Below are 16,662 nucleotides of genomic sequence, written 5' to 3'. Positions count from 1 at the left end.
GATTACTTTTCGCGAACAAGTTTTCTCAAATAATTCTATCCCCGATACTATAAATAAAACCTATCAATGCCTGTTCCAAAAATAAAAAATGTGATCACTGTTACTCAATATTGACCATTGAAGTTTGTAACACTATTACAAACTCATTACCAAAATTATAAGAGTTAATGGTCAAAAACACAGTTGAATTATTATCACTTTTTTTGCGAGTTTCACACTCAAACTATCAGTTGTTCTTTTTTCTTACCTAAACTATCACCATCTATGTACTTAAAAAACACTCCAATTATCGGTTGTCCCCTTTTCCTATCTGATATTGATAGGATTTAGGATTTTCAGGTAGAAGAATGGAACAATTGATAATTGAGGTAGTATGTTTTAATACATAGATAATAATAGTTCATATAGGAAAAAGAAACCGTTCATATAGGAAAAAGAAACAACTGATATTGGAGCGTGAAACTCGCAAAAAAAGGTTGCATTTAACCTCTTCTCGACAAAATAATTAGACCTACCCAATTGGAGCTTCCAAGAAAAAATTTTATTTTTGACCTTTTTTTTTTTTTTTTGCCATCAATTATAGAGAAACGAGTCAAACTGAACTGAATATTTGTATTTTTTTTCTATAAATGCATGGGTTTTATATGAACCTATAACCATACTAAATAATTAGAATACATTTTTATTTTCATATAAACCTTGGGGAAAAAAATTGACGAACCAAACATACTTAAATTGTATATGTATAAAATATCACACATATAAATTGTAATATAAAATATATTAGTATTTTGAACTTTGCATAAGTATTAGGACACTTTAGTAACGTTATAAATTCACCAGGTTAAGTCAACTATTGAGTGGTGTTCCTTTATTTACCCTTCTTTTATGGCGTTTTCCTGCTGCATGTGAAGAAATAAAAAGTGGTGTAACCACAATTTAGTAAGCGCAAAAAGTAGAAATTTATAACTTCGCATACCTTTTGTTTTCTTTTGCTCTATCTAGGAGTGTTCATAGTTTGGTTAAAAACCGATTCAAACCGAAATCAAAACCAAACTGATATTTACTTGGGTTAGGTTTGATTTGGTTTGGTTTGATTTATTAAAAAACTGGTTTTGGTTTTACTAAAAGCAAACCAAAGAAAAAACCGAACCGAATCGACAAATTTTATACATAATCTTTATAATTATATATATATATACAATATATCAATTTTTATAAATACTTTGAAATAATGCATATACTTTTTAAGTAAAATTTTATTTATCTCTAATAGGCTAGTGAACTTTTATACCTTAAGCCGATTTTAAAAAAGAAATTCATGAATTCAAACTCATTTATTCAAAGAAACAACTATACGAGAATTACCTAGATTTATTTTTGTATTTCTTATAAACTTTATTCACTTAATTAAAATCATAAATCCTAAGACATTTTCTCCATAATGCAAGAAAATATAGCTACCACAATAAAATGATAATAAGGGATTATAAGTTGGAAAAGGATAAAAAAATCTCTCCTATTTGTAGAGAAAAAATAAGAAAGAGATAAATACCATTAATTTTCTTAAAAACCGAAAAATCGACCCGAGCCGAACCAAACCGACTACAACCAAACCGATGGATATGTATTATATTTGGTTTGGTTTGATTTTAATAATTTAAAAAACTAATTAGATTGGTTTGGTTTTGGTTTTAACCCAAAACCGACCCATGAACACCCCTAGCTCTATCTTATACAGTTATTTTCCATAGACTTTTTAGTTAATCTTAAATGAGACAGTAGATGAATAAAAACACTAATGTCAAATTGTCAACTAGGTTCATCACACAATTAAATCTTCTATTTAATTAATAAGGAAAAAAAAGAGTCAATTTGGATAATAAAGAAAAGCAAGTAAAGAAGAATTTTTTTTTGATGACATGAGAATCCGCAATCGCTACCTTTCGGGTGCGCACAGGTTAAACCCAGCTCCTGTGCAGTAGCTCGCAAACCACACAGGAGAGATAACTCACACTAGGCGAGCCCCGTGCGATGAGCTCGACTCAGAAGGCAAATTTCCTGTTGTTGTAGGCAGGGGGTTTCAAACCTGAGACCTCCATTATAAAAGTCCCATGCTCAACCAAATGAGCCACCCTTGCGAATAAAAAAGAATTGAAGAAAAAGATTTTAAAAAAAAATAAAAAAGACATAGCTGAAGTGTGTACTTTCGCAGCAAGCAAAAGAGCAAAGCCAAAACAAGTAAAGAACAATTAAAGAAAAAGTGAAAAAGAATAGAGCTGATCAGCTAAAGCGTGTACTTACTCAGCAAGCCAAAAAACAAACAAAACAAAAACGCTTCAGGAGATTCGAACTCCAAAACAAGTAAAGAACAATTAAAGAAAAAGTGAAAAAGAGTAGAGTTGATCAACTAAAGCATGTACTTACTAGCAAGCGAAAAAAGCAAGCGAAAAAAAAAAGTGCTTCACGAGATTCGAACTCCAAAACAAGTAAAGAAAAATTAAAGAAACAGTAAAAAAAAATTGAGCTAATCAGCTAAAGGGTGTACTTACTCAGCAAGCGAAAAAGTAAGCCAAAAAAAAGTGCTTCACAAGATTCGAATTTGTTATGCCCTTTGCCAGTAGCACCTTTCATTCTATTGTTAGTACGGGTGGCAAGACCCGTATATATTGAATTTATTATACATATGCACATATACATACAAAGTTTCTACCGGCGTTCGGTGGCGTGGTATCCCCACCCTTCTACGTAGATCCGAAACAACCCTTGTTAATAATTAAGTTGATCATGTCTGAAGTATATCTAATTATCAACTATATTGGATAAGAATTCTGCAATGGCTCTATAACTAACTTTAATTCCTCATAAAACATCCGGTTTGGTAGCTACATTTAGCACGTGCTCTTCGTGTGAGAGAACTTACGGTGCCGCCGTGACAATTTCACCACCATAGCATGATTTGACTAATTTTTTATTTATAAAACGTGTGAATGGACTATAAAGAATTGTGATTTGACTAATGATTTTTCAAAAAATAATTAAACCAATGAAATAAAAGGATAAATTTGTCAAAACACATATTTTTATATTAGTAATAATCAAGTTAATTAAATAGTTGTTAAAAAAATTAAAATAAAGAAGGTAAGCATAATATTTTAAATAACAAAAGAAGTTAGTATTGTACAAAATCAAATTTAAGAGAGGTTTATGAGATTCTACCTTTGGTTTTCTAGCTATAATGACTTGGTGGATAAAGTGGTCTAACAACTTGACTTTGTTGATACTTGGATGACCATATATATATATATATATATATATATATATATATATATATATATATATATATATATATATATATATGTGTGTGTGTGTGTAATTATCCCTCCTTTTTAACTTTTGGTGTTTGATAAATAAGAAAAGTGATATTTTTGTTATGGACTATTTTACAAGATTGATATTTAGATGTATTATTAAGTGTAAATTATACTACTTGCACATTAAGTGATAAATACAACTTACACTTGCAAGTTATATCTTAGTTGTAGCAAGTTGTATCTTAGTTGTATTTTAGTTGTAGCAAGTTATATAGGACCACTTGCACAAGTGGTATGTTGTGGATTGAGAGGCAAAATACTTCTATACATATGAGCTTTGTCTTCTCATTTGAAATACCATCAACAAGTGAAATACAATCTCTCCCTCCTCTCTACAATGCTATTAGTTTGCTTCTCTTATTTTTTTCCAATTATATAATTTTATAAGAATTTTAAATTATTAGTCGCACTTTTTATGAACGATTACTTATAATTTTATGATTATCTTGTAGATAATCCAACAAACATATAGGAGTATTAGATTAATTGCATCACAGTAAAACTCTTAAAATTTACTCAAAAAAGTGTAAAATTATTTCACGCAGAACGTAATTTGATAGGCTTAAACTGTTTACTACTCTCTTTTAGCTCATATTTAGCGCTAGACATTTGGATTCAGTCGATTCACAACAAAAATAATAGGCGTAATGTATTACTTTCTCAGTCCACTTTTATTTGTCATGCATTAACTTAGCACGCCTAACCATGCATAAAATGATAATTTTACTCTATCATCCTTAAATATTACTATGTCATCTAATGGTTGAAATCACTGAAAGACGTGCAACCACTAACTGTTCCTAGAAATTTTCCACTCAATAATTAATATTGAAGGTAAAATAGGTATGTAATGATAAATTATCTCTTTAACTTTTCTAACTGAACAAGTAAAAGTGGTTATCTATTTTTAATATACAAGACAAATAAAAATGGACCGATGGACGGAGCGAGAAATTTATAGGTTGAAATTTTGAGGCAGAGGAAAAGATAAAAGGATGAAAGTATATCGTAATTCCTAAAATGCTCCTCAAATGGACCTTTCTGTCTCCTTACATCCGATGGGTCAACTCCATAGAAAACAGGCAACAATTGCCTTTTGCATTCCGTGATCTTTGCCAGTTCTTCTAAGCACCACTTTGAAGAACAGTAGTTCTCCGATATCACCGCGATTGAAGCCGCTGAATCTTCAATCGCGGTGACAAAAATCGGAGCGATCTCTTCTCCGCGATCTGAGCCTTCATCGTCGATGAATGTACGTATGCCGTGTGAGGTCCAGCCCATAAGTTGAGGAAGAAAACATCTTCCTTGTCCATGGAAAAGTCAGAAACGTTCGCAAAGATTTCAAATGAAATCTGTGTGGGGTCCAGCCCATAATTTGAGGAAGAAAATATTTTCCTTGTCCATGGCAAAGTCAGAAACGTGGGCAAAGATTTCAAATGAAATATGTAGTGTGGAAATTTGGTACCAGCCAAAATTTAATGCCAAGAAGAAAATTGGCTCACTTCATCCCTATAAATAGGGAGCTCTCATTCATTTTTCAGACACACCAAAACCTCAGACAATACATCTGAGTGAGAGCAAAGTGAGGTATACCATAGACTGTGTAAGAAAATAGTCTGTGAAGAAAAATAGAGTGTGAGTGATATTGTAGTGAGGTGGGAAAAATCGAAAGAGTGTTTTTCTTTTTGAGTGTGTAGTGGTCTTTGGAGTATTTATACTCGTGACTACACAGTGTAAAATTCCTTACTATAGTGATATCAGCTGCTCCTCTTGGCCGTGATTTTTCCCTTATTCAGAAGGGTTTTCACGTAAAATTTTGATGTCATTATTGCTGCATTTTATTCTTGCTGATTTAACCATAAGTTAGTGTTCCGCATTTATCACTAATACCGTGAATATTATTTTTGCGGGTCTATTTTATTTCCAACACGCCGTATCAGAGCCAAGGTTCTGTCTGAGTATGCTCTGTGGTTGCAGCACAGTCTGAACTTCCACATCAGAAAAGAATTACTTTGGTCTTCGAATAAAATAGTATTTGTATTTGTGATAAACGATGGAAGTCAACACTAGTAGAATGGTTACTTTGAGTGGAGTAAATTATGCCATTTGGAAGGGAAAAATGGAAGATTTGCTCTATGTCAAGAATTTTCATCAACCTGTCTTTGCCACTAAAAAGCCTGATAATAAATCAGATGAAGAGTGGAATTTGTTGCATCGGCAGGTTTGCGACTTTATTAGACAGTGGGTTGACGATAATATGTTGAACCATATTTCTGGGGAGACACGTGCTCGGACCCTATGGGAGCATCTTGAAAGTTTGTATGCTTAGAAAACTGGTAACAACAAGATGTTTTTGATAAAGCAAATGTTGGGTTTAAAATACCACGATGGTTCCGCAATGACAGATCATCTGAATATTTTTCAGGGGATCATGAACCAGTTATCCGCTATGGGCATTAATTTTGATGAAGAAATTCAAGGGTTATTTCTACTTGGTTCCCTACCAGATTCTTAGGAAATTATTAGAACTTCATTATCAAATTCTGCTCCGGATGGTGTGATCTCTATGGATCTTGCCAAGAGCAGTCTTTTAAATGAAGAGATGAGAAGAAAATCTCAAGGTTCCTCCTCATTAGATGTCTTGGTGACTGACACTAGGGGGAGAGGCAAAAATCGTGGTTCTCAAAATAGAGAACATCATAGAAGCAAATCCAGAAGCAGACTTAAAGATATTGAGTGCTATCATTGCGGGATGAAAGGGCACACAAAGAAGTTCTGCCGAATTTTGAAAAAAGAGAATAGAGAAAAGGAGGAAAAGAAAGAAGATGGAAATCGTGTTGCCGCTGTCACGACAGAAGATCTTGTTACTGTCCTTGATGCAGATCTAATAAATATTGCTTGTGATGAGTCAAGCTGGGTTGTGGATAGTGGTTCCACATCTCATGTGACATCAAGGAAGGACCTTTTCTCATCCTATACTCCGAGTGACTTTGGAACTTTGAGTATGGGTAATGAGACTATATCTAGGGTGGCTGGTGTTGGAAAGATTTGTTTGAAAACTAGTATTGGAACTAAACTAGTTTTAAACAATGTAAAGCATGCACCTGATGTTCGTTTGCACTTGATCTCTGTTGGTGTTTTGGATGATGAGGGATATGTCAGTACTAATGGTGCTGGAAAGTGGAAGCTTACTAAAGGTTCCATGATTGTGGCTCGTGGCGAAAAGTGTCGTGGTCTATACTGGACTACGGCCTCTACCTGTGTTGATATGGTGAATGCAGTTGAGAGCAATAGCTCTTCAACGTTATGGCATAAGAGGCTTAGCCACATTAGCGAGAAAGGACTAAATTTTCTGGCCAAAAAGAAATTGTTGTCAAATTTCGAAAGTGCTAAATTAGAAAATTGTGAGCACTGCTTGGCTGGAAAACAAAATAGAGTTTCTTTCAAGTCTCATCCTCCTTCAAGAAAGACAGAGTTGCTTGAGTTGGTGCATTCAGATTTATGTGGTCCAATGAAGACAATGACTTTGGGTGGTGCACTTTACTTCGCTACCTTTATTGATGATTGCTCAAGGAAACTTTGGGTCTACGTCTTGAAGACTAAAGACCAAGTATTGGGTGTCTTTAAGCAGTTTCAGGCTTCAGTTGAGAGAGAAACTGGAAAGAAGCTGAAGTGTATTCGTACTGATAACGGTGGTGAATATTGTGGACCGTTTGACGAATACTGCAAGCAACAGGGTATCAAACACCAGAAGAATCCTCCTAAGACTCCTCAGCTTAATGGTTTAGTAGAGAGGATGAATATGACTTTGATGGAAAGAGTTAGATGTTTGCTTTCTGAAGCAAAGTTGCCGAATTCCTTTTGGGGTGAGGCATTGTTGACCGCCGCACATGTTATTAATCTATCGCCTGCGGTTGCTTTGCAAACTGATGTTCCAAACAGAGTTTGGTATGACAAGGATGTTTCCTATGACAAGGATGTTTCCTATGACCACTTGAAAGTATTTGGTTGCAAAGCTTTTGTACATGTGCCTAAAGATGAGAGGTCAAAATTAACTGCCAAGACAAGGCAGTGCATCTTCATTGGTTATGGCCTTGATGAGTTTGGTTACAGGCTATATGATCCAATTGAGAAGAAGGTCGTGAGAAGACGTGATGTTATCTTCGTGGAGTATCAAACCATTGAAGATATTAACAAAGCGGAGAAGATAAAATCTTCAAGTTCTGAAGGTTTAGTTAATCTTGATCAAGTCCCTTATACAAATGTTGATGACGTTGGTGGGCTCAATGACGATGGTAATGCCCAGACTCATGTTCCAGATCAGCATGTTGATGATGACAATGATGCTGCTATTGATGAGGTAGATGCTCCTACTCATGAAGTCGTGGATGAGTCAGATATTCCACTTAGAAGGTCTACTAGACAACATGTTCCTTCTTCCCGTTATTCACCTAATGAGTATGTATTACTCACTGATGGGGGAGAACCTGAATGTTATGAGGAGGCCATGGAAGATGAGCACAAGGATCAATGGATTGAAGCCATGCAAGATGAGATGAAATCTCTGCATCAGAACCATACTTATGAGTTGGTGAAATTGCCTAAGGGCATGAGAGCTTTGAAGAACAAGTGGGTGTTCAAAGTTAAAGCCGAAGGACACAGCTTGAAGCCCAGATACAAAGCTAGATTGGTTGTTAAGGGATTTGGTCAAAGGAAAGGTATTGACTTTGACGAAATATTTTCTCTTGTCATGAAAATGTCCTACATTCGGACAGTTCTTGGTTTGGCTGATAGTCTTGATTTGGAGATTGAGCAGATGGATGTGAAGACTGCTTTTCTTCACGGTGACTTAGAAGAGGATATTTATATGGAACAACCTGAAGGCTTCAAGGCAAAAGGTAAAGAAAATCTTGTATGCAAACTTAAAAAGAGTCTATATGGATTGAAGCAAGCTCCCAGACAGTTGTACAAGAAGTTTGAGTCTGTTATGGGGGAGCAAGGCTACAAGAAGACTTTTTTAGATCACTGTGTGTTTGTACAAAGATTTTCTGATGATGACTTTATCATCCTTCTGCTATACGTGGATGATATGTTGATTGTAGGCAGGAATGCTTCCAAGATTGACGAGTTAAAGAAACAGTTGAGTAAGTCTTTTGCAATGAAAGACTTGGGTCATGCTAAGCAGATTTTGGGCATGAGAATTACTCGTTCGAGAGATGAAAAAAAGCTTTATTTATCGCAGAAAAAGTACATAGAACGTGTACTAGAGCGCTTCAATATGAAGAGTGCTAAGTGGGTTAGCACACCTCTTCCTGGTCATCTGAAATTGAGCAAAAAGATGTGTCCTACAACAGCGGAGGAAAAAAAGAGAATGGCCAAGATTCCTTATTCCTCTGCCGTCGGAAGTTTGATGTATGCAATGGTATGCACTTGATCAGATATTGCTCATGCAGTCGGTGTTATTAGCAGATTTCTCGAAAATCCAGGGAAAGAGCATTGGGAAGCTGTGAAGTGGATACTCAGGTATCTAAGAGGAAGCTCAGATGAATGCTTGTGTTTTGGAGGATCAAATCCAATTTTGAAGGGCTATACAGATTCTGATATAGTAGGTGACCTTGATAACAGAAAATCCACTACTGGATATTTGTTTACTTTTTCAGGGGGAGCTATATCATGGCAGTCGAACTTGCAGAAGTGTGTTGCACTGTCTACAACTGAAGCGGAGTATATTGCGGTTACTGAAGCTGGCAAAGAGATGATATGGCTCAAAAGATTCCTTCAAGAACTTGGATTGCAGCAAATGGAGTATATTGTCTATTGTGACAGTCAGAGTGCAATAGACTTGAGCAAGAACTCCATGTACCATGCGAGAACAAAACACATTGATGTCAGATATCATTGGATTCGTGAACAAGTGGAAAACGAATCATTTCAGGTCAAGAAGATTCACACGAGTGAAAATCCTGCAGATATGCTGACCAAGGTGGTACCGAGAGACAAGTTCGAATTGTGCAAAGAACTTGTCGGCATGCACTCAAATTAGAAGTCAGTGTACCCTCTTTCAGGTGAATGGGACTGGAGGGCGAGATTTGTGGGGTCCAGCCCATAAGTTGAAGAAGAAAACATCTTCCTTGTCCATGGCAAAGTCAGAAACGTGGGCAAAGATTTCAAATGAAATCTGTGTGTGGTCCAGCCCATAATTTGAGGAAGAAAACATCTTCCTTGTCCATGGCAAAGTTAGAAACGTGGGCAAAGATTTCAAATGAAATCTGTAGTGTGAAAATTTGGTACCAGCCAAAATTTAATGCCAAGAAGAAAATTGGCTCACTTCATCCCTATAAATAGGGAGCTCTCATTCATTTTTCAGACACACCAAAACCTCAGACAATACATCTGAGTGAGAGCAAAGTGAGGTATACCATAGACTGTGTAAGAAAATAGTCTGTGAAGAAAAATAGAGTGTGAGTGATATTGTAGTGAGGTGGGAAAAATCAAAAGAGTGTTTTTCTTTTTGAGTGTGTAGTGGTCTTTGGAGTATTTATACTCGTGACTACACAGTGTAAAATTCCTTACTATAGTGATATCAGCTGCTCCTCTTGGCCGTGATTTTTCCCTTATTCAGAAGGGTTTTCACGTAAAATTTTGGTGTCATTATTGCTGCATTTTATTCTTGCTGATTTAACCATAAGTTAGTGTTCCGCGTTTATCACTAATACCGTGAATATTATTTTTGCGGGTCTATTTTATTTCCAACGCGCCGTTACGTACGAGTTCATTGTAGAGTTTGTTGGTGAAGTTGTGACGTGTGTCTTCTCCTCTGAAGCTGAGGAATATGTCGTAATGGAACCCGTGGCCTGACGTCAAGGACCATGTCTCGTCGTCCGCCATAGACGACTGTTAGCTTTTTCGTTTTGGTCTCCGTATATATGTATGTAATGTAATTACAGACGTAACAATGGAAAAGTGAATGGCGCAATTTCAACCGTTTATAAATTTAGATCCAATGGATGAGGTCCTTTTCCAAAGGTTACTGTCGCAGTCTCTGACTAAATAATTGCAGAAAGGAATTTGAAAAACAAGTTCACCTATTGACTTTTGTAGCTAATAATAATGCTTCTCTTAGAGTTAAATTAACTCAAATAGTTCAGTGCGTCCAGTAGATGTGGATAAGGTTTTTTCAAAAACCAATTTGTAGAACTAATACAGTTTTTTTTTGGGTACATAAATACAATAGAATTATTTTGTGCATTTAACATAGATACAACACATATTTACGTTTTTTATTTTTATTTTAGAATTTTAGTTTAATATACAATTAGTTTACACTAAATAAATTCTGAAAGGAGCTTTTGGTGGTTGAATCTGTCTCGCACTAAAGTAATGATGAGGTGCCTTGTTACTATCTATTTATCTTTGTTTGTCAACTTTATAGTATCTCTAATTACCGTCATTTAATCAACCACAGGATATAAAATATATATTTCTAAGAATATCAACATGACACATACTCATCTATTTTCTTTAATACATTTCAAACTTCTACGTGTAGTTTTTATTAATGTGCTCTCACTAAATTCCCCTAAAACCAAATCCAATCTCTTGACGTTCATATTTTCTGTAAAGGTTCGGGGAAGGGTTTTTTTTTTTCTTTAACCCTCCAAACATTATGTGCAACATTTTCTAATATTGTTCGCAAACATTAATGAGTATGTATGTGTGTGTATACACACACAGTCACAGAGGCGGATGGAGCACTATAATTTGGGGTTCAATTGAACCCCAAATTTTTTATGCGGGATATAAATTTATGTGTAAACATTTACTAAAATTACTATAAATAGTAGATATGAACCTATAACTTTAGAAATATAATGGTTTAGTGCTAAAAAATTTAAGATGTTGAACCCCTAAAATTTAAATATTAGATTCGTTGCACACACATACACAGAGAGGCAAATCTAGAATTTCGAAAACAAGGGTGTACTACTAAGAAAGGAGAAAAAAGATGCATTAGGTGAGAATTGATCCTTTTTAGTTGTTCCTCTCGGTAAATTACAAAGTTTTAAACCAAGTGCACTATTAAGCCCTTTTGTAGCATGGTTGTCATGCAAGTAATATTAGATCAATTATACAAAACATGTACATAAAATATTTAGTTTTGTGGAAAGATCATGGATAACGTGCCCCAAAAAATAACATATAATTTCACCTCTGCGCACGCGTGCACACATACTCAAACACATACTACAAACGAACATATATAGAAATACTACAAACAAATTTGAGAATTTTTGCTGAATTGGCTTTTTTTTTTTTTTTTTGAGGGTTAATTTATGATCAGTGTTTACACCTTCAACTTAAATATAGGTGGAACTTTTTTCCAAATGGTTTAGTCCTCATGACTAAGAACTTCATTCTTATCATGTCAGTACTAATCTTAAAAAATCATTTTTTCAATAGTCTATATGTTAATATAGACTATTAAAGGAAGAAAAAACGAAGAGGTGTAGAGTTGTTGTGTTGTGTTGTGTGTGTATAGGGAAGGGAGTTTGTGATTATTTGTATTAGTGTGGTGGTGGTTAGGCGATGATGGCCAGAGATTTGAGGTTTGGTCGTTTCTATCCGCTACTATATGGGGAAATGTGACCGGGTGTTCTACTCTTGGCCCTAGCATATGCTCATTGGAATTAATTAAGGTTTTTTTTACGCGGCTGGTAAATTCATGTGAAATGAGACTTGTAAATTGTAGCTTTTTTTTATCAAACCGACCATGTTTATCAACTGGGGATTATCAACTAGTCAACTAGTATAATAACTTGCAAATAACATTTGTTATTAAGATAAATTTTTATAATTATATTTGTGAACTGCCACTTGTAAATCACAGTTTGAACTGGACTTATTTGAATTGAAGCAGACGATATGAATGAACTTTTGACACAAATTTCATGACTAGTGAGCACACTTGCATCTTTATAAAATTCAAATTGACACAAGGAAAAACTAACCGATGGTATTTAAGTTATGTAATAAGAGATTGCGTTTATAAGAATATCTATTTAGGAATTATAACAGAAAAATATATTTATTTTGAACCACAAGTTTCAAAAATCTTCTCTCTTTCTTAAATGTCGTGTCCAGTCAAATGAGTTCATATAAATTGAAACGGAGGGAGTACATAATAGTGTTTCCCCACAGAAAAAATATGAACTTTCCACCGTTTCAATGGGAATGGGTCTCCCACCATGTGTTTTCCCAGTGAGTTGGTTCGGTGAGAATGAGATCGAAAAATCATATTTTATAGCACAAATTTCCCACTGAATGTCAGTGGGAAAAACTTCTATTTCTAGTAGTGTTAATCAATGGGTTGAATTAACTTGATAATTATATCAAAACTAATGGTTCGATCAAGTATGAAAATGGCAATGTAGTGGGGGCTTACTACCTTTGCCTGTCTACGGATTGACTTACTACCTTTACCCATATTTTTAAAGATATATACATTGTGGTCATAAGATACTCTAACATGTGGGTGATACTCAGTAATGTTAGGTTTTTGGGTTTTCCCTTTTTATGTGAAATTGGATTAATAAAACCCAATCCAATTTAGACCAGACTAATTTTGCCCAAATTTACTCTATATATAGGATCAATTTATGTCTTATTTTCACAACACAAGAGTGAATTCATAGCAGCCATATAGAGAGAAAAACGTGAGAGAGAAAGCAGGTTTTCGTCCAGAAATTTTCTACTACATCAGTACACTTTAAATTACGTTTCCTGATTCGTTAACCGTTGGATCGTGCTTAAAGTTGAACTGAGGGTTCTCAATATCTGGTTCTTCGATTTCAACGGTGGAGATCGGATTTTGTGATCTGTAGCTCCAGTTTACGAGTATGAATAATAGCTCATTTTTTGGGGTGATTTCTCTCCTTTCTTCACTAGTTTTGGTGCTATCTTTTATGTATTGTTGCTCCGTGCTTGACTTTATTGTTGTAGACATTTGGAGAACATTGTTGTAACTCTTTTTTATTATAGTGGAGCTTTTGTGGGCCGGAGGTCCCGTGAATGTTTCCTCTTCACCTTGAAGGGGTTTTACCACGTAAATTTGGTGTCTCTTCCATTCGATTTATTTTTGCTTGCCTTGCTATTTTATTGTTGATATAGCTGCTGCCTGGATTTCCATTTGTGTTAGTGTTTATTGTCTTCTCTTGGTTCAAATAGTTTGGGAAGTTTTGACTTGGGTATTCCTTCCGTTGTTACCTCGTCGTGTAATTTGGTTATTATTTGCTTCTTCCTAACAACTAAATCTCCAGATAAGCTCAAGAATCATATTGGACGTTGATGAGAAAAAGAAGTTATATAAAAGATGTATTGATCACATTATACTAAAAGTGAGAAGCACTTACCTTCAAAGTTAGATTACGATTTTGTCCCTGCAGTAAATCAAAATGTAATTAAATAGTAACATTTTAATTACTTGAAAAGAGAATTGGAAGATCAGCAATAGTACTTTAGTGCTTTGCCCTCAATTCACCAAAAACGCGTTCACAGTAATTACTCATTCATTAACCAACATTCTCTTTCTTGCTATAAAAAACTGAAGAATTTGAAGAGTTGTGCCATATTAAATACTCATTACATGACCAGATCATCTATAAACCAAATACTAACATAAATACAATGGCAAACTAAGGGGTGAAAGTTTGGGAAGAAAGGAAGAGAAAAGGCCCTAGATACTTTGAATTAGCTTATGGAACAGATCCATATGTTGGAGGACATTTTGTTGTTCTCATTCCTTTGGTTTGGGTAAGTATTTCTCTTCTTCTTTAAAGAAGCCTTTCCAATATATTCTTCGTTTGTCAAATGCTTTTTTCCCCTATTTAGTATGGCATGAAACTCTTAAATAGTAGAAATTTGGTGTCTTTACATTATTTTTTTGGTCTCATTTGAGTCATCGTTGTTGTCTCTCTCTCTCTCTCTCTTTTTTTAATCCATTTTAAGTAAATTATTAGTAGTGTGTTGTGCGACCTTTTGAAAAATACAAAGGCTTAGATCTATACTTTATTTGTTTGCACATAGATAGATACTAGAGGGATGCCTTAGTGTCTTAGGCAGTGTAATGATTTTGTTCTGGTGATCAATAAAATTTTTCGTTTTACCAAAAAAACAATACAAAGGCTGATCAGGATATACTTTCCCCATCTAAAATTTGGTGGGTAATACAACTCGGCAAATGAGAAAAATGAAAAGCAAGACCGGTGGATGAGGGAGATATGGTTGATGCATACACTTTTTGGATTCTTTTTCTATTTGGTCTAAGTTGATTAATTAACTTTTGTCTAACAAGATTAATATTACATGTTGATCTTTGTGTTTATATTTGCTTCTAAATGGCAATGAGGGCATTAATCATTCAATACTTTTTAAGGACATCAGGTGCAATTATAGTAATTGTTTGCAACAAAATATCGTATTTTCCTTTTTTATTTGACTTTTTGTATAGAAGTCACAATGTAAAATTTTAAATAAATTTAGATCTTATTCAATAGACTCAAAAGTGAAGTGATGGATTTATTTTCAAGTTTTAAATTAGGAAAAAAATAAAAATTCAACGAATAGGTTAATGGAATCTTCACAGTGACAAAAAACGTGTGAAGAGATTTTACCTCTTAAATATCATTATTTGTTCAAATAGTAAGGAAATCACCACTTTTGACATGTATCCGATTACATATTTTTGTTCACATGTTTCCTATAGTGTTTCTAGATATATTTAAAAAAAAAAAAAGTGGAGATATGTTGGCTTAATTCTTTGTATTGATGTTATTTGGTTTAATGTGAAGATGGATAGCTGAAATTATACATGGAAGAATGTTATATACACACACACACAAAATTGGTGAAAGGTGTAGTAGACCACATCAATATATATTCAAATCTGGATCTGTCTCCAAATGAAAAAATATCTTTGTACATTTTTGTGCAATTAATAATTCAAACAAATACTTTTTGGACATGATTATTAAAGATTACTGCTTTTGAATACAAATATTATAACAATTGATGATAGAAGACTACGTGCAACGCACGTGCCTAGAAACTAATATTCTTAATAGCGTGAACCTTTTTGAAAATAAATCGTGCAAACTTGATCAAAAATAGACAACGTCTAATCATATTAAGAGTATTTTGGACCGTTACTCCAACAATCCTTGCATAGATAGCTTTTTTTTTTTTTTTCCCTCCCATTTTAGGAGGATTTATAGTGTTTCCACACTTCCCCTCCAATGTGACTCGAACCCAGAACCTACCGGTCGTAGGTGGAGGTGCTTCTTGCATAGATAGCTTACTAAGGTAAAACAAATAGATTTGATAAAAAAAAAAATTGATAGTGTATTTGACTAAATAAATTGCTTAAAATCTTTTGTAAGCTACGTGACTTAAATTTATTTAGAAAAGAAAACGCAACTTCCTTAAACATGTACTCAAATTGACAAACGTACTCCAAGTACATCTTTATTTATTAAAAAAAATTGTACATTAATTTGCCTCTCCCTAATGTACTGGGTTGACATTCATTTAAGCCTGTTAACCGGTTCAACCCGAACCAGACCGGTAATCGGTTATAAAATCGGCCGGTTTCCGGTCTAAAAACCGGAATCGGCCATCGGTTTTGGTGTGCCGGTTCCAAACATGGAAATCGGAACCGGACCGGTCCAAAACATTAGAAAATTCTTTTTATTTTTATTTTTTGTATAATATATATATATATATATTATAGTATTTATTAGTATATTGTAGGTATATTTATATATGTTATATAAGTTTATAAGTAAAGTTTATATATTTACTAACTAACAACATATATTTATGTATATATATATATATATTAAGTTATATGCTTAAGTTATAGTACTACATATACCTAAAACATACTAAGAATATACTTATATATATCAATATACTTAGGTTATATAACTTATATATATATGTTTAAGTTATATGTATCTTACTAGTTATGTGAGGCCCGGGCTTAAACTCAAGATATAAAAGTAGATATTTTAATTAAAGAAATATAATTTGTGTTAGTACAAGTGTACAACAACAACAATAACCATATACCCATTGTAGGCCCACAAGTGGGTAATTACGTTAAGTAATAATTAAATTTCATATAAGTATATTTTCAATATATGAAAGCAAAACTTTCATTCCACTCCTTTAATATTTTAGCTTTCATTTTGACGAAATTATTTACTTCAAATCAAATGCGGAGCCAGAATTT

Source organism: Lycium barbarum, chromosome 5 (assembly GCF_019175385.1).
Source record: "Lycium barbarum isolate Lr01 chromosome 5, ASM1917538v2, whole genome shotgun sequence".
In the NCBI taxonomy this organism is placed as follows: Eukaryota; Viridiplantae; Streptophyta; class Magnoliopsida; order Solanales; family Solanaceae; genus Lycium; species Lycium barbarum.
The sequence above is the reverse complement of the archived record's forward strand: the minus strand, read 5'-3'. Positions refer to the sequence as shown.